The sequence below is a fragment of the Tupaia chinensis genome, unplaced genomic scaffold, assembly GCF_000334495.1.
Source record: "Tupaia chinensis unplaced genomic scaffold, TupChi_1.0 Scaffold000018_1, whole genome shotgun sequence".
Lineage (NCBI taxonomy): Eukaryota > Metazoa > Chordata > Mammalia > Scandentia > Tupaiidae > Tupaia > Tupaia belangeri.
The window spans coordinates 3,419,410-3,438,364 of record NW_006159448.1 but is presented as its reverse complement, the minus strand read 5'-3'; the positions used below and the strand labels follow the sequence as shown (position 1 = coordinate 3,438,364).

The window sequence follows — 18,955 nt, the reverse complement described above, 5'->3', positions numbered from 1 at the left end:
TATAATAAAAAATAAAATATTTTCTTACATCAGTTCTCAATATTCTATGGGATGGGAGAAGCCTTGACTATTCTTGTCTTTCTATGGATGAGAATATGCACCAGTGAGATGAATGATGTACTTTTTAAAAATGAATCCTTAAGTGATGTTACCAAGACAACACAGGTGAATGACAGAGCTATGACTTGAACCCAGCTTTTCTCATTTTCAAGATGGTTTTGGTTGAACTGTGCTGCATTCACCACCGTATATTGAAATCCCAGCCAGAATTCCTGCTTACTGTAACTGGTTCTCTAAAATGCATGTTTTCAATTGTATATAGCATTTGGGGATTTTGATTAGACAGTGCTGAGACTGCTAAAATTGAAGCACTCCCATCATATCCATAATTGTGTTTTTCTAAGAAAAGAACTAAATGGATAATGCCTCAGTTGTTTGAAAGAACACAACATGGCATAACTTCTTGCAGTATCTCATTAAGTCATATGTTCAATGAATAGTTGGCGAGGGCCTCTCCTTTATGTTCCAGACAGTCTTGAGTACTGGGTCTATAGAAGTAACCAAAACAGAAGCAAAAATCTTGCTTTTTGTCAAGCTTTTTCCTCTGTCATAGAAATCAGAATGTAACAAGATGCTCAGGCAAAAAAAAAAAAAAAAAAAAATGTAAAAAGAGGCTCAGGAAAAAAAAAAAAAAAAAAAAAAAAAAAACAAAGCAAAGCAAGGGGGCTGCAGGGAGGGGAGTATAACTTTAGACTGGGTAGGCAGAGTAGTTCTCACTGAGAAAGTGACATGTGTGGTAAGATTTAAAGGAAATAAGGAAGCTAGACATGCAGACTTGTGGGAAAATGTACTATAAGCGGAAGCAAGAAAGAATTCAGTCTCTGGGGCAGAGGCATCCCTGATTTGTTTGGGGAACAGCACGGAGTAAAGTGAGTGATGAATGGATATGGGGGATGACATTGGAGTCCTGAATGTTATTGGAAGGACTTAGACATTTGCTTTCAATAAGACTGGAGGCCACTGTTTGATAGAGGGGCCTTTTAACCTATTCTGCAACTTCCTGAAAAGGCTTGCCAGAGGCATATGGGAAGGTAGAAGATATTAGTTTTAAAATGTTGATTTGTACCCAGATCTGGAATGTGAGACTCTTTGGAAGTAGGATTATGTAATCTGCATTTTAAATCGTTCCCAGCTGCTTCCTATGTCCACTAAACTTTCTGAAGTACTGCCTGACCCATGAGCACATTTCAGCTTCCAAAGAACAGATAATCAGCCCCAATTTTGCCATCTGGGTAATGCTAAATGAGGCTCACATCCAGTTTGGTTAATGAAGCTAAGAGGAGACTGTGTATTTCTGCAAACCAATGCTGATCTAGCACCTTTGAAAATTCCCACAGGAATCCAGAAGGAAGTATGTGCAGAATCACTGAGGTGCATGTGTAGAATCCACACAGCAGTATTAAATTAGGCGTCTTAATCAAATGAATAGCTTTGCAATTTGTATATGAACAACCCCTGCTGGAATCTGAGCCAGGAACCAATGTGTCTAAAAACTACAGCTCTAGTTTTTGTAGATGAAATAGAATTATCAATTGCTCAGGTAAGTACTGGGCTTCTAACCCCCTTCTACAGGTGTGGAGTCATTATGAAGCCAGGGCAACACGGCATGACGCAGGAGAATATATTCTGTGAGCTCTTGAGCTCCACCCCCCGAACTCCTTTATCTGGGCTAATTTTAGGATGGGTAAATTAAAATTAATTTCCCCACTCTAGCTATGAAGTAGAATGCAGTAGCAGAATACTTAGTTCTTTGGTATTTTATCCCTAAAGAGTAACAAATTGCTTTCTATCAGATTTAATTTTAGTGTAATCTAAATATGCTACTTTTCCTTGTGGAATAGAAAAGAGAAACTAGAAAATACAGTTTAGAGTTGGGTTAAAGAGTAACAAATATTGTTGATTTTGAATTCTAGCAGTATAATTTCAGGTTAAATATCAACTCTGGGGCTGGCAGGGGGCGTGGTGGTTAAAGGTGCTAGACTCCCACATGGCTGACTGGTTTGAGTCTAGGACCTGACAACTTGTGTTCTCTCTTTCTCTCTCTCTGTCTTTCCCTGACCAAATTAAAATAACTAATAGTAATAATAAATAAAGTTAAATAAAATAATTATTTTAAAAAATTGAAAAAAAACTATTCAGTATTTAAATATAGAATAAAATGAAATATTTGGAAAGTTGATAACATCTTCACCCTTAAATTCGGATATGACCATTCTTATGGAGTTTTTTTTAATTAATTTTTTTATTTTTAATAAACTCTTATAGATAACCTTTGCTCAGTTGGTTTCATTTTGGCCCAGCACGATTGCCCACTTTTTCTTCTCTTGTTTTGCCAGAAGTGTGAAAGCTGGCTAGAGAGACAAAGGGAGAGGGGAAAAGGCACCCCAGTGGAGCACAGTCAAGCTGTGATCCCTTCCCCTCCAAAAATCCATCCTGTTGGAATTTGGGGCACATGTGTACATGCATCCACATTTTTTTTCAGGTTGATGTCATAGGAAGTATATGCTTGCTGGAGCTAGACAGAGACAGAAAGAGACAAGGAAAGTGAGAAATCATCCCATGGGACGATGGCCACACAGCAATCCTTTCTCTTCTATTCTCTTCTTGTGACTTTAGACACACACATACACACACCTGGTGTAATTTTCAAGCCACTGTGTCTGGATGACAAACCATTGTCAACAATGTGGAAGTCCAGTGCCTTAGTTAACCACCATACCACCTGCTGGTCCAATGCCTGGCATTGTTCGTTTTATTTTGGTTTGAGAGAGATTTTTTGCTATAGGGCACGTGTGCTTGCCAGAGAGACAGAGACAGACAGATGACAGAAAGCAAGAAATTACCCCCCCCCCCATACACACAGTGTGAATGGCCATGCTGTAATCCCTTCTCCTCCATTTTTCTCTAGCGATTTTGGGTATGCATGTACACATGGCCAGATGAGGTTCAAGCTACCAGGTCTGGGATTCAAATGGTGGTCAGCCATGTGGGAGTATAGAGATGTAACCATTATGTCATCTGCTAGTACCCCTGGCATTATTTTAAAGTCATTAGGTCAGGATTGGAATTCCAGGATTAACCACATGAGTTCTGGTTCATGTAACCACCAGACCAAGAGCTCGCCCAACTGACCATATATGCATAGTGTATCTCTCTCTCTTATTTTATGACTGTATAACTTTGTGTTTGTAGTTGTGTTTTCTTTCCTGTCTCCTCATTCCTCAACAATAAAAACATTTTCCTAGGTCAGAAATAAACACTGGTTTCTGTGATTATCGTCTGAGTCTTTAAAAAGTAAAGTCATCCTGCAGTCCCTTTCTATTTATCTTCAGTATTATTTCTTCCACCCTAAGATCAGCTCTGATTTCTTTCATCCTTAAGATTGATCATAATAATACAAATGCCCACTAATGAGAGCAAACATTTCTTATCAGTTTTTGCACTTTTAAAGAAGCCAAGTGACTCATTTATTTTGTCATAGGATAATTTAAGAAGATATGGTAATTAACTTTTCATGTCTTTAAATGACATAGATGAATTGTCATATACCTTTTAACTTAACCTTGAAACAAACAGGCCTAATTAAAAGCAAGGATTTCTTCCAATCTCTACTATTAACAAAGGGAGATAAAATGAATGCTAAACCACTAATATAACCCATAATATCAATCAAAGCATTCCTGTACTTGATTTTTCACTCTCTTCAGTGGAATAGTGAAGAGAAGGATTACCAAGGAGAGGAGTAATATATTATACCTAGTCAAGAAAGTCAGTGGGAAACTTTCAATCACATAAATTAAGAAATGATATTTTCCTTGGCTTTTGAAAAAAACGTTACATTCTCTAAATTGGAACTAGAGGAGACAACTTTTCAGGTCTCTTTCAGCTATAAAACTTTATTTTATACTACAAATTTGTAAAGATTCAGGTAACATTGAAATGGAGGACTAGCTGTGGCCTGGTGGTTCAGAGAGCTGGATCTCATTGGTTCAAGTCCTGTACCAAGAGGCTTAAAAAACACGCCAGATGCCAATGTGAACATCCTAAAATTCTGACAGGATGGAGAAATGGAGGAGAAGGGATTGTGGTATGACTATACCCCATAAGAGAATTATTTTTCCCTCTCTCTCTTTCTCTCTCTCTCTCTCTCTCTCTCTCTGATGAGCACACATGCCCTCTGGCAAATTTTTAAAAATGGGAAAAATATCAGAAAAATGAGAAAAAGTTCATTTAAAACTGTTTATATTGACTACACAGAAAGCCAGACTCTGGCTGTATTCTTCATCATGAAATAATTTATAGGATGTAACACCAGGTCAAGACTAGAGTTTGTTAGAGCTTATTTGATTTTTCCTAGGGTAAAGATTATGCTGGCAAATAATGTAGACTTTTGAAACTGCATTAATCTGGTTTTGTTTTATTTTATTTTGAGATTTTTGCGATAGATCATGAGAGAGAGAGAGAGAGAGAGAGAGAGAGAGAGAGAAAGTGAGAAAGAGAACTAGAGGAAACAACTTTTCAGGTCCCTTTCAGCTATAAAACTTTATTTTTACTACAAATTTGTAAAGATTCAGGTAACACTGAAATGGAGGGCTAGCTGTGGCCTGGTGGTTCAGAAAGCTGGATCTCATTGGGTCAAGTCCTGTACCAAGAGGCTTAAAAAACAGGATTTGGGCACATGCATGCACACACCAGGTGTGTTTCAAGCCATCGGGTCCAGGACTTGAACTTCAGTTGACTACATGGGAGTCCATTGCCTTAATCTCTACACTACCTGCTGGTTTGTAACCTGCTTTTAAAACAATGATTATATTTAAACTATGTAGTCTACTTCTAGTTCTTCAACTTTGAGTTAATAATAGTTATCATTTGTAGGAAATATTGTGTCATCAGAAGAGTCATGATGCATTTTTATATAGGAAAATGTCATGACTTTTCTTTTTACTTTTTTTTTTCTTCTATTTTTTGGAGAGGTTTTTTTCTACAGGGTATGTACACTTGCCAGAAAGACAGAGAGAGACAAAGAGACAGAAAGCAAGAAATCATCCCCTGGGGGCATGGCCATGCTGCAATCTCTTCTCCTCCATTCTCTTCTCACGATCTTGGGCACGCACGCACATGCGCCTGACATGAGGTTAAGCCATCAGATCCAGGACTCGAACTGTGGTCGACTACATGGGAGTTCAGTGACATACCCATTACACTAACTGCTGGTCCCAGTACACTGAAAATTTTACAAAGAGAAATCTGTTAGTACTTTCACCATGGTTACAGTTCACGAGGTATTAGAAGATTATTGTCACCAAGAGAAAAAGTGTTTGACTTAGAGACACAGACTGATAAAGAAAATAGTGGGAAATATAATATTCATTTTTCTTAAAGATAATAAGATTTTAAAATTTGGACAGTAATTATTTATGTTGGAATTTTAAAACATTTAAAAAATATGATCTGTAAGTAGGCGAAGAGGTTATGAAAATTTCAGTTATTATGAAGATTCCAGAAACTAAAGCACTTTTAGAAATTGGGGAAATCTTTAATTTTAAGATTCTTTTTCTTTCTTCTGAGAGAGACAGAGAGATAGACACTTCCCACAGCGATCTCGTACCAGAATCTGCCCCTCGTCTTGCATACCCAGTTTGCTCAGGGACATCCCATGATGCAAACCCAGGAGCTTTCAGTAGGGAAGATCTTTATATTCACAGTTTTTTCAGCCTCCCACTACAGCCCTAATTAAATATTGTATTTCCTTTGCACCTGTCTTCTCATTTTTAATTACCTGATGTTGACTATAAACTATAAACAGAGTGTAGACATGTGTGCATGTATTTATTATCTTCATGATAGTTTCACCCAGTATTTATTTAATAGATATGAACAACCATAAGATAAGCTAAATTTTATAAAAGTTTTATTCCCAGACACAAATATGCCTGGCATCTTCTTCTTCTTTTCCTCCTTTAAAAAAAAAAAAAAAAAAACTTTGATCCATTTCCCCAGAAGAATGATATAATTCCCACTATGATAGAAAAAAATATTAAAGAAAGCATAAATTGTTCAAATAGAGAAAGTGTTCCCACTGCAATCAAGTTGTTGGTTGACTACTGCTTCATTTCTCTAAATATTTGTCCTAAATCTTTCCTTGGAACAAGATAGACTAAAACTTATACAAAGAAATAAGAAAATAAGTAAATATTTTATTTCAACATTTTCTGAACCTCACCACATGCTGGTTTAGGACGTTCATATTGTATAATCAGTAAATTACTTGGGATGCTGTGAAACTTCAAATAGAGACACAAAATTTCCAATTTTATTGGACAAATATTATGATAATAGGATTTTCTCTAAAATATAGTTTTTATTTTATTTTTTAAAAAATCGTATGGGGACCAGGAATTGGCAAAATAGCTATGTTGCCGGACTCCCATATAGTCAACTGCGGTTTGAGTCCCGGACCTGGTGGTTTAAATTCATGCTGGGCGCGTGTGTGTGCATGCCCAAGATCCCGGGAGGAGAATGGAGGAGAAGGGATTGCTGGATGGCCTTCCCTCCTAGGGGGGTGATTTATCGCTTTTTGTCTCTGTTTCTCTCTCTGTCTTTCCAGTGAGTATACACACCCTATAGCAAAAACTTCTCAAAAAAAAACTTACGATAAGTGAAATTAAATACTATATTAAATTTAGAAGATTATTATAGAAAGCATACTACATGGAGAAAAAAAAAGGAGGGAGAGAGATAGAGGGAACCCTCCTATTCCAGAGCATTTGGTTGAATCAATAACTCCTCTTTACACCTCTCTTGGAGCTGTAGAATACTATGACTTTGCTCATTTCAATGTTTGCAGGAGAATCTGTGAGTATTGGTAACAGCTGAGGATTTCATTGTGTATTTGGTTTAGATTTTCTATTTTTGTTAGCAGTGTGTATTTTAGCCTCGGTTCCCCTGAAAGCAAAGCTAGAGGCAAAAACTTATGTGTTATTTCCTTTTTAGGGAGTACAATCTGAGGAAAGCAGTAGTCAGGAAAATCTTTGCTCAGCTCTTGGGGAGTCTTTCTGTTACCTGAATGATTGCATCTCAGAAAAGACCTGCAGAGCACTTTATTCATAGGACCCTGTTTCCCATTGCTCAAAGGCTCACTCTACAGTAGGCCAGCCCCCCTGCTCTTCCAGTCTGTGCCTGCATGATAGTTGAGCAAGTCTTGTAACTTCAGTGTAAACAGTGAATGCCCAGAACAGGAGGTGAGAAATTAGAGATATGTAGAAAATGGGGCAAGGCCCTTTCTGATTCCTGCCCACCATGAAACGGATTAGTGCTCATTTAGAATGGGTCAATGGACATACTGGGCAGAATCAAAATGTGCCAAAGGCCAGGAGGCAGGTGAGGCAAAAGGATTTAGAGTAGCTTATAAATTGTGTGATTGTTATTGAGTTAACATGAGCGCAACACTGGACCAGCATCTCCTCTAACCAGTGGTTTGGTTAGCAATGACATGAAAGGCTGTGGCAATAGATGTCATATCATCTCAATTTTAAAAGATTAGGAGTAAAACCTAAATCATGAAAATTCAATATTTACTCACCCTTGAATATATATAAAACTGTTGGCATGTATTTATAGTTGAGGATTGTGAGCAGGAAAATGCTTCCCTTGTCCCAATCCTATCAGCTTATATTCAAGGCTCAGCTCTAACCTGGCATGTTTGCTGTTACATATTGCTACTTCTCAAAGATAACTGGCAGTTAGAATTACTGTTCTGTTCCTCAATGAGGGTTTTAATTGGAATCATAAAAAATATGAGTGCTTCCTTCTGCATGCTATTATAAGTGATTGTATGGTACTTGGTCAAGAGTGCAGTGTACTATAGGGGTAGAGGAACTTAGTCTATGGAACACAAATATTTCTGTGGCATTGAGGACCAAACTAACATCAGTAAAGAAATAGTTCTGTATATATGCTCATTTTAAACTGTATAGTCTAAGAATAATGTATAGATTTAAAGTAGTAATAATGTATAAGACAACTATTATAAGAACGATCTGTTCCTTGGCTTCCTTTCACATGATATAGAATGAAGACATGGTGAATTAGAGATCTTGTTCTGTTAAGCTTCTTTAATACTGAGGTTTGATTACTCTGTATTCAATATTTATATCTAGTTGTCACAAAGATCAAATGAGATAAAGTGTATATTAGAGCCTCATAAGCAACAGAACAGCATGAGTAAATCATGACATTAGGGACATTTTGTGAATATTTTGCACGCTACTAAACCATCAAAATAGATCTACATACATCTTATATATACAGTCATTTTTCTGCATCTCTGGGGGAGTGGGGATTGGCTCCAGAAAAGACCAAACTTCCCAGTCCTACAGATACCAAAATCTATGGGCACTCAAGTCCAGTATATAAAATGGACTTTAAATAATTTTTTGATTACTTACAGTACTAATGCAATGTTAATGTTATGTGAATAGTTATTAGTCAATGTTATTGCATCATCAGAAAAACCGTGGCCTATTTTTTTTTTTGAGAGGTTTTTTTTGCTATAGGGCGCGTGCGCTCGCCAGACAGACAGAGAGAGACATAGAGATAGAAAGCGAGAAATCACCCCCCAGGGGGGATGGTCACGCTGCAATCCCTTCTCCTCCATTCTCCTCTCGGGATCTTGGGCACGCATGCACACGCACCCGGCATGAGTTTTCAGCACCAGGTCTGGGACACAAACCACGGTCGACTACGTGGGAGTCCAACGACATAGCCATTACGCTAACTGCTGGTTCCCAGGGCTATTTTTTTTTATGCAAAAAATATGTCATGACTTTTCTAACAACCTGTTATTTATATTTTTTTCTGTTGTGTTATTATTTTTCTTTTCAAAATTTTACATTCATGGCTGTTTAGACCTACATATATAGAGCACATGGATAAGAAAGACTGTCTATTTTATTTAATTTTTTGCTAGAGGCATATGCACTCAACAGAGAACGAGAGATGCAAAGAGGAGATGAGAAAGTACCCCCATGGGGAATGATTATGCCACAATCCCTTCTCCATTTCTCCCTTCTTTCAGGATTCTGAGCAGACATGTGCATGTGCCCAGCACGTTTCTCAAGCTGGTATGTCCTGAACCACATGGTCTGCCATGTTGATTCCAGCTGCCTTAACATCTAGGCCATAGAGTTAACCCTGACTGTCTGTTATATCTGTCACATTTTCTAGAATATGTGCTCAGAGAAAGGAGGTCTTCTTTGAATGTTGAATAAATAAATTGCTATTTGGATTTACTTTAATATATTGACCATCCTGGCATTTATTATAAACTCATCATATTTAGAAAATTTGCAACTGTTCATTGATTTAAAAACATAATAATTGAATGCTAATTTTAGTATGGCACTATGTTAAATACTGGAAATTCAGAACATGTCCAATATGCTTTCGTTGTTTGACTAGATTACTGCCTAGTGAAAAGATGGATATAAAATGAGAAAGGAGAGTTATTCCTTTCACAGAATGTTTTATGCACTATACCTCTTCTACTTCTTGTAACTGATCAATGAAACAGCTATTGGGCTCACCCACTTAACAAAGGAAAAAATGTTAGACTTGAAGAAAAGAGTCTTATCTCAAACTCTTTAGTTATCATAGATGGTTTCATAAATGTATACTCTTCATGAATCTATATACCATAATATTGTACATACATATACAGACGTTTTTAGGTATGTGGATGTGCGATATGGAGTAAAACAAATAAGCAAATAATCATATGTTTAATGCCTGAATCTTAAAGGAATTGAAACTTTTTGCTGTGAACTGGTTGAAACTTCTGGCTATTCTTCAGGAAGTCACTCAGTTACTAGTGGACTTGGTAAAATTAATCTTATGTAAATTGTGAAGACTCTAAGAAGACATGTAAAGAATTTTTTCTAAAACTGGCAAAAACTAAGTATAAAGAAGCACTTAATTTCAGAGCACTTCACTTGTGGATATATTTCATGAAATGTTTGTTTTTTCTCTTTTACTTTATAAAGAAAAATAAAAAGGCAAAATAGAAAATAAACAATCACATATGAACCAGATAAGAAAACAAGCATGATAATAGGAATTTTTCTGTGTGTGTGTTATTTTTTATCCTTAAGTAATCATTTTACTCTCAGAGTATGAGAAACCCAAATTATTTTTATAGGTAAGAATACAGACACTTGGGCTTTTTCCCGTTGTAAACAACTTGTTTTAATTTTTTGATTCTAATGGTGAAGAAATAGTTCAGCTGGCACACAGAACACACACACACACACACACACACACACACACACACGCAAAGGCAGTTGAACAGTGCTGCCACCTACTGTCCTGAGAGCTGTCAAGCACTGTAAAGAATCCATTGTCCTCTGCAAAGCCTAGAATATGAATACTTAAGTATTTGTGGCAACCAAATAGCAAGTCCATTAGATTGCCTGCACAAATAATTTCTCAAATCAGCTAGTACAAAATTATTATTATTATAAGTCCATCAGAGATTTCGGTTTTCAATCTCTAGTGGATAGTAGATTATGCTGGATTTTGTTTCGCACACTTAAAAAATGTAAGTCATCTGTGTGTGAGTGTATTTTCTATTAAAATAGATGATTGTGTTAAACAGAGTAATTTCTGTTCCACTGTGTTAATGAAGATTACTAGAGACAGAAATAAAAAGGACACTAAAGACTTAGTGGAACACCACTGGGGTTAAAGCACACTCTGTACTATGAGTAACAGAAGACTGATACATTCAGCAAAGAATGGCTCATCAAATTTTAAAAAAGGTTTTATTTTAAAAATGGTTTTAAAACTCACCAGGCAATATTGACAGCTCATCCTGCGAGCCGGCTGGCAAGCCAACTCCTTTCACCAGTGAGGAGGCAGAAGCATCCTGGCACACTGCCGAGCCAAATGAGAACTGGCCTCGGTCTTTGCTTAATACGAAAAGTTATTACCTTTGCTTGTTATCCCAAGAAGGCTAATGGAGCTCTCATGGGTGTCTCTTTCCAGACACTAAATAACATCAATTATAATAATTCCAATGAAAACAGGGAGTAGGGGATGTACAGTTAAAAATTAAACTAATAACCCCCTGACTAACATCTTCTGTTACTTTTTCTTGTCAAATGGACTCTACAATTCTGGTTTTCCTGCATTTGCTCACATCACCTTAAAATTCTTTAAATTGCTTTTAACAAGATAGAAATGTGTCTTCTCTAGCAATATTTTTTCTTTATTTCAGTTTATTATTTTTTTTTTGCATTCCTTCACTATTCATCATCACAGCATACAAAATGAGATTTCCCATCCAGAATATACTATATATTGGCTTAACCAGTAATAGTACTATACATGTTATCATCAACTTATAAATTTTTCTTTCTTGTTTCTTATATATTTTGCTTTTTTTTCCTCCTTCATACCCTACTTCTCACCCTCTGCCATTTCCTACCCTCGTCCCACACTGTCTCTGGGATCTATAATTTTTTCCATGCCTCTTTTTTTATTCACATTTTATTGATGTACAAAAAACCTTAATTAAATACTTTCGATAGCAGGTTCAGCTGATATGTACATATCTGTGAACACATGTCTGACTTTAGGCATAAAACTCAATGGGTAGAATGAACATACTATTAAGTAGCACCTAGCTGAGGCTATATAGCTTACTCTAGTTATTAAGTAGGTTTTTTTTTATGTACTTTTTAATTTCAAGAAAAGCATTTTAGCTTTAATAAAAGTCACAAGATGGTAAGAGAAATTTGCTTAAGACTTAAAGCCAGGAAAAAGGTTAGGATTCTATTCAAATAGTAGGCAGATGAACCTATCAACAGCTCTGGAGAAGACAAAAACCCCTTAAATATGGAAAACAAAGCATAGGAGAAAATCAGTCAGGTTTTAGTCAAAAGTTGTAATTCTATTTCTCCAGTCCTGTCTCGTGTAGTGTAATTAATCTCTCTTCTGTTGTGGTCCAATCTTTTTATTTAAATTCTGGAAGTTAACATTCTATTCCAGACTTGTCCCTACCATTAGGTTGGACATTTCTCTAGCAATCTTAACAAGGTCTTTTAGCAATAGTGGAATTAGGCACCTGATTTTCTACACACAGCATTGAAACTATTACCTAAGAAGTTAATATACGAAGTCAGAAAATACATAGACTTGAAATAAAAGGAAATTATTTTCAGTTTTGTTATGTCTTAAATATAACTACAACATTAAATTTTTTGATGCCTCTGAGCTTTGATTCATAAGCTCTTAAGTATTAGAAGATCATAATTCAGGGGCCAGCAGGTGGTAAAGAGGTTAAGGCAGTTGAATCCCACTTGGCTGACAGTGCAGTTCGAGTCTCGCTTTTTCTCTCTGTCTCTGGCAAGCACATGCACTCCTTAGCAAACTTAAAAAAAATCATAATTCTTATTTTTTACATAAGTATTATCAGGCTGCAAACATGCTTATAGGAAGATATTCCACGTTTGTAGCCAATACATAATTCTTAATATAAATATATCAGTGGAATAAGAAAAGTGTTATTCTAATACTGTGTTAATATAGTGTTAACTCTATAAGGAAAAGCTGATAGAATGTTTCGCTAGTTGAAAAGAATGGGGAATCTGTACAGTACATTTATAGGTACAAGTCTAGAGACTTATTTGCACTTTTTTTCTAAAGTAATTTACCTTTGTACTCCAATGAAAATTAGAATTTTTTATACTTGATTGCTTATTTGGCTTTATTAGCTTATGAAAATATGTAAAGTTTCCATATTTCTACTATTCCAACAAGTACCATACAATTTTAGTGGCTTAGTATTTTTGCCTAGATTTCTCTGACATGGTATGAGTGCATTTTGTGAAATGAGATGTACAGGTACATTAAAGCAGATAAACAACTCTCTACAAAATAGCAAGCGAACAGATGGTTTAGTTGCCATAGACACATTTTTAATGTGAGTTAGTCTGATTCAACACAAAATATACCTATTGTCCTGGGATCCTTGTCTGTTTCTCTGCTATATCCTTCTCAACAAGATAATAGTGTTGATTTATAACACATGTCTATAGAATTAAGATCCAAAGCTCTCTAATGCTACAAAATGAATTTAGGAGAGCATTGGAGCTTTTCATTGAAAATATGTCTAGTGGATACTGTCAAAAACTCATTGTCTACTTCAATTCTCATATGCTGTTGCAATTTCTTCTTTTACCTTGTCTCTCGGTTAGTCTCTCTTTGTCTCTCTATTTTTTAGATGATAATTAGTGAAGACATTAAAGAGTGTAAGACTATGGAAAAAAGATCATCAGTAAAATGTAAGCAAGAGTTATAAACATGATGAAATTTAATAAACCAAAATTTTAAATGTGATTAATGTTCTCTGGAGTTACATTATATAGTGATCCTGAGTAAACTCTACTCTTGGGGAATTTTTTTCTATCATACTTTAAAAATGAGTTCAGGACTTCAGATACCTTAAACTTCAAAGATAAGAATTTAATTACACTCCTATTAAATGAGAATAGTATGATTTTAAAAATTTAATAGAATGGTAATTTACTCCTGTCTTGAAGTGCTATCATTTCATAGCTGAAATCATTAGCTAGTACACTGAGTGAAAAAGCACATGTGACAACTAGGAAGGGAACATCAAATCACTAGGCAACTGGGCTACAAATTTTCTTCAATCTGGTATTAAGGAAAAGGAGTTTATTGTACTTAAAGGGAAAACAGGTCTTAGGATAGTTTTCATTGTTTTCTTTCTAAATAAATTAAAACACTCCAAGAGACATATTTAATCATTTATTTTTATGAGATGCAATCATACATATTTCACTGCACAAAGCAATTTTATGTTCATTTTGATTGTTTAGTATTCATAAACTGTTATTAGAAATACTGAATTATTTAACATGACTACTGATAACATCATTTTAGATAAAACCCAATGAAAATCTCTGTCAAGTGGTATCTTTGAAACGTAATTAAGGGTTTCTACTATGAAACATATAGTGGAGCCTGAAGAATATTTTCAAAAAAGTGTCTAGTAATATTTAACTACCATGATTTGATTTGACCAATGTAATATTAATATAGATAAGTTTCAAAATAATTTGGTTAATATTTAATTACCATGATTTGATTTGACCAATATAATATTAATATAGATAAGTTTCAAAACATTGAGATGGTTGATAATGAAGCCACCTTATCGTTGTTGTTTTTTATCTGCATCAATATTTAGTCAATCCATTTAAGAACATATGGAGCAAAAATTTAAAGAGAGCACATAGTGAGTTTCTTTTTGTGAAGCAAATGGGAATAAATAGGATCTATTTTTATATTTTTATTATAAATAGATTACTTAAGACACAAACCAAAAATGAAATTTTTTCTTAAGCAGAAATATATTTGTTCCCTTTTGTACTTATTCTTTAGTAACATTGCTTTCCAAAAAATAGTTCTACAGCCATGAAATCAGGTGTAGTTATTTGTGTGTGAGTGCTAAATGCATGGCCATAGAGCCATTTATTATTTTTTGGGGGGGGGCAGGAATGTTATTAAAGAATAAGTTCAGATAAAAAAGACATTTCCTAAGATTATTATTTCTGATAAAATTTTGTAGTAGTTGTGTGAGAAAACAAGCCAGGTCTACAGAAAATTAACAGTTGGGCCATCAGGTGGCATGGTGGTTAAAGGCACTGGACTCCCAACAAGACTGACTGTGGTTCGAGTCCCAGGCCTGGCAGCTTTCTCTCTCTCTCTCTCTCTTTCTCTCTTCCTCTCTGGTCAAGTTAAAATAAATAAAGTTATATAAAATAATTCTTTTAAAAAAATGTTGCTCATGGGGCTCAGCAGGTGGTATTGTGGTTAAGGTGCTAGACTTCCACATAATTGACTATGGTTCAAGTTCTGGACCCAGCTACTTGAGGTATGCATGCATGCCCCAAATCTCTGGAGGAGAATGGAGAAGGGATTATGGCGTGACCATCTGCCCTTTGTGGGGGAGGTGGGAGGGTGGAGTGGTGGGGGGGTGATGATTTCTCACTTTCTCTCTCTGTCTCTCTATCCCTCTCTCTCTGGTGAATGCAGAAAACTAAAAAAATAGAAGAAATTTTCTCCTGATAACTTGAAACTTACTTCCAGTCTCTAATATCTTTTGAGTACCCACTTTTCCCCTGATACATAAGTGAGGCACCAAGAACTATGAGTAATTCTTGGAACTATTGAAAAAGTTTTTTCTCATTATTGTTTTCATAAATGATACTTTTATACAGAAAGTATAACCCCAGTCTACATCATGTTCTTTTCATCAACGAGAATAAACAATTTTACTGACCTGGAAGGTTTCTTGATTTTGTTGCGTTAACCAGCTTAATAGAGCTTAGTCCATGAACATAGATTCTAGACGTTACACTGTCTGCCTTTGCTTTTTCCTATTCCCTTCACGGTTAGAATAGTTTTATTTTTGATAGGCTCTTGACCAAATTTCGCCATCAAGAAACATGTCTGAATTCTTCATCCACCCTTACATAATATTTCTTTTTATATTTTTTCTTTATCCCCTGCTAGTTCCCTGCCTCCTTTCATTTTTTTTTTCATAGCTATACTTCTTGAAAGAATAGTCTATGCCTGCTATTCTTTCTTCATTTCCAATATCCCACTCAAACCACTACAGTCTGTAGCTGTCCCTAACTTGAATAGAAACTTTTATCAAAAATGAACACTACTGGGACCAGCAGTTAGCATAATAGATATGTCACTGAACTCATATGTAGTTGACCGCGGTTCGCATCTTGGACATGGTGGCTTAAACTCACGCCGGGCGCATGTGCATGTGTGCCCAAGATTCCTAGAAGAGAATGGAGGAGAGGGGATTGCTGCATGGCCATCCCCCCTGGGGGGTGATTTCTCACTTTCTGTCTCTCTGTCTCTCTCTGTCTTTCTGGTGAGCGCACACTCCCTATAGCAAAAACCTCTCAAAAAAAAAAAAAGAAAGAAAAGAACAGTATTAATGACTACTAGATACTAATCCTAATGACAGCTCTTTGGCTCCTACCTGCATTGGCCTCTGACACTTGACATTATTGATCATTCCATTAAAAAAAAAAAAATTCCATAGGGCACATGTACTCTCCAGAGAGAAAGAGAGAGAGAACCATCCTGGCATCCTTGGAATACAGCCTACCTGGTCATGATGAATAATCTTTTTGTTATGTTGTTGGGTATGATTTTCAAGCAACTTGTTGAAAAATTTTGCATCTATGTTAATCAGATATATCGGTCTGTAATTTTCCTTTTTTGTCAAGTCTTCATCTGTTTTGAGAATGATACTGATGGAGGCTTCATAAAATGAATTTGGGAGGTTTCCTTCCTTTTAGAGATTTAGAAATAATTTGGGTAGACTGGGGGTTAACTCTTGGAGTGTCTTGGAGATCTTCTTGGGTTGATTCTATGTGGGATCCTTTGTATTTCTTGGGTCTAGATATTTGAATGCCTCTGTAGGTTTGGAAAGTTTTCTTCCAGAGTTTCATGAAGTAGATTATCAATGCCTTATTATTTTCTTCACCTTCTGGGATACCAATTATCTGGATATTTGGGCCCTTAATGGTATCTAGTATTTTTCATATATTGTCCTCATTTTTCTCGTTATTTTCTTTTTGATATTTTTTTCTAAATCAGAGATTTGTCTTTTGCATTCAAGATTTGATCTTTTGAGTGATCTAACCTGCTTTAAATACTTTCAAGGGAGGTCTTAATTTCCTTTATCACAGTCTTCATCACTAACAATTCTGTTTGATTCTTTTTAATGGTGTCTATATCTTCTTTCAAATCGTGAAAAGACTTCCTCATCTCCTGGAGCTTGTTGTCTCTTTTCTCTTGCATATCATTTGGTTTTGTCACTATAAATATTCTGAATTGTTTATCTGACATTTTCATGAGTTCAATTGTGTTCTTTGTGAATGATGAAGAATGGATATTTTCCCTTGGGGGAGGGTGATGTTTTCTCAGTTTCTCTTATTTTTGTGTGCCTCTACGATGTTTTCTAGTCATTTGGTGATTTATAATTTCCTTCCTAAATTCTTAGAGTTAATTCTGAGCATTCAGAGTTGTGCGGGAGTAGGTGACTGGCAATCTCTCTACTGGTCTACTTCTCTGGTGCTCACCAGCAACCTGCACTGTTGACACTAGTCTTGGATCATTCAAAGTTCTCCAAATTTCTAGAGAACAGGTGTTCCTGGGACTGAGCTGCTGAGCTTTAATTGAGGAAGAAATTAGAGATTGAACAACACACTTCAGAGAAAACTGAAGTCTTAGAATTTAGAGGCATGTGGCAGGGGCTACACCACAGTCTCTTTGCAACTCAGTCTCTCTGTGCTAGAATGGATGCCCTTATGAGGTAGGGAGGGGTACAAGGTTTTCTCAAAGTCCCAATCAATACACCTGAGAGTTCAAAGGTGAGTGAGAGGAGGGGATGAGTGACAGGTCTCTGCAGCACAGTCTTCCAGTCTCAAGATGCCTGCCATACAGCAAGGGCCTTTGCTGAAACAGATCAGCTTTACAGTACTTTTAAAGTCAGCAAAGTAGACAGTTAACAGATAAATAACTACATGCTTATGATGTTGCCAGATGGCCATGTATGCACTGAAGAAAAGAAAGCAGGTTTAGAGACTAACAGAGGTGAGGATGACATTTTAGTTCACATTTTATTTGGAGAAGACCTCTTTGAGGAGACACAAGTGAACAAAAACTTGAATAATTTAGAAGCAATTCCTGCATATTCCATCCAATTGTTGGCACTAACAATTTGAAGTTATCTTTGATTCCATAGCTTTTATTGCTTTTAAGATAAATATTGAGGGAACCAGCAGTTAGCGTAATGGCTATGTTGCTGGATTCCCACGTAGTCGACCGCAGTTCGCATCCTGGACCCGGTGGCTTAGAACTCACGCCGGGCGCGTGTGCGTGCGTGCCCAAGTTCCCAAGAGGAGAATGGAGGAGAAGGGATTGCAGCATGACCATCCCCCCTGGGGGGTGATTTCTCGCTTTCTGTCTCTATGTCTCTCTCTGTCTGGCGAGTGCACGCACCCTATAGCAAAAAACTGTCAAAAAATAAATAAATTGGGAACCAGCAGTTAGTGTAATGGCTATGTCGCTGGACTCCCACGTAGTCGACCACGGTTCACGTCCCAGACCTGGTAGCTTAAAACTCACGCCGGGCACATGTGCATGTGTACCCAAGATCCCGAGAGGAGAATGTAGAAGAAAGGATTGCGGCGTGACCATCCCCCCTGGGGGGTGATTTCTCGCTTTCTGTCTCTATGTCTCGTTCTGTCTGCCTGGCGAGCGCACGCACACTATAGTGAAAATCTCTCAAATAAATAAATAAATAAATAAATATTGAAATCCTGAGCATGGCTTCCCAGTCTTGAGGTTTGCTTGCCCCCACATACTTCCCTAGCTTCATCTCACATCAAACTGTCCCTCTTGTTACTTCTACCCAGTACCACTGGGTTTCTTTCTTTCTTTTAACTTACTTAGCATTTATTTATTTATTTACTTATTTATTTATCCATTTATTTTATTTGACCAGAGAGAGATACACAGTGAGAGAGAAAGGGAAAGTGAGAAAACAGGACACCAGGTCCAAGATTTGAACTGCAGCTGGCCATATGGGAGTCCAGCATCTCAAACACCATGCCACCTGCCAGCCCCTGTCCACTGGCTTTCCTTTAGACTCACTAATTGTCATATTCCTTCTAACCTCAAGACCTGAAACCAGATTGTCTTGGTTCAATTTCTAGCCTCAGTGGCCAGCAGGTGGTATAGTAGTTAAGGTCCTGGACTCTCACGTGGTAAATCATGGTTC

The 18,955-nt window shown here is 36.6% G+C and overlaps 1 protein-coding gene across 1 annotated transcript in view; it reads left to right on the top strand.

Annotated features, from left to right (window-relative positions):
- The window catches only part of ERBB4 (erb-b2 receptor tyrosine kinase 4), a 1,304,701-nt gene that overhangs the window by 1,201,935 nt on the left and 83,811 nt on the right, over positions 1-18,955 (top strand). The gene's annotated exons all lie outside the window — the stretch shown is intronic.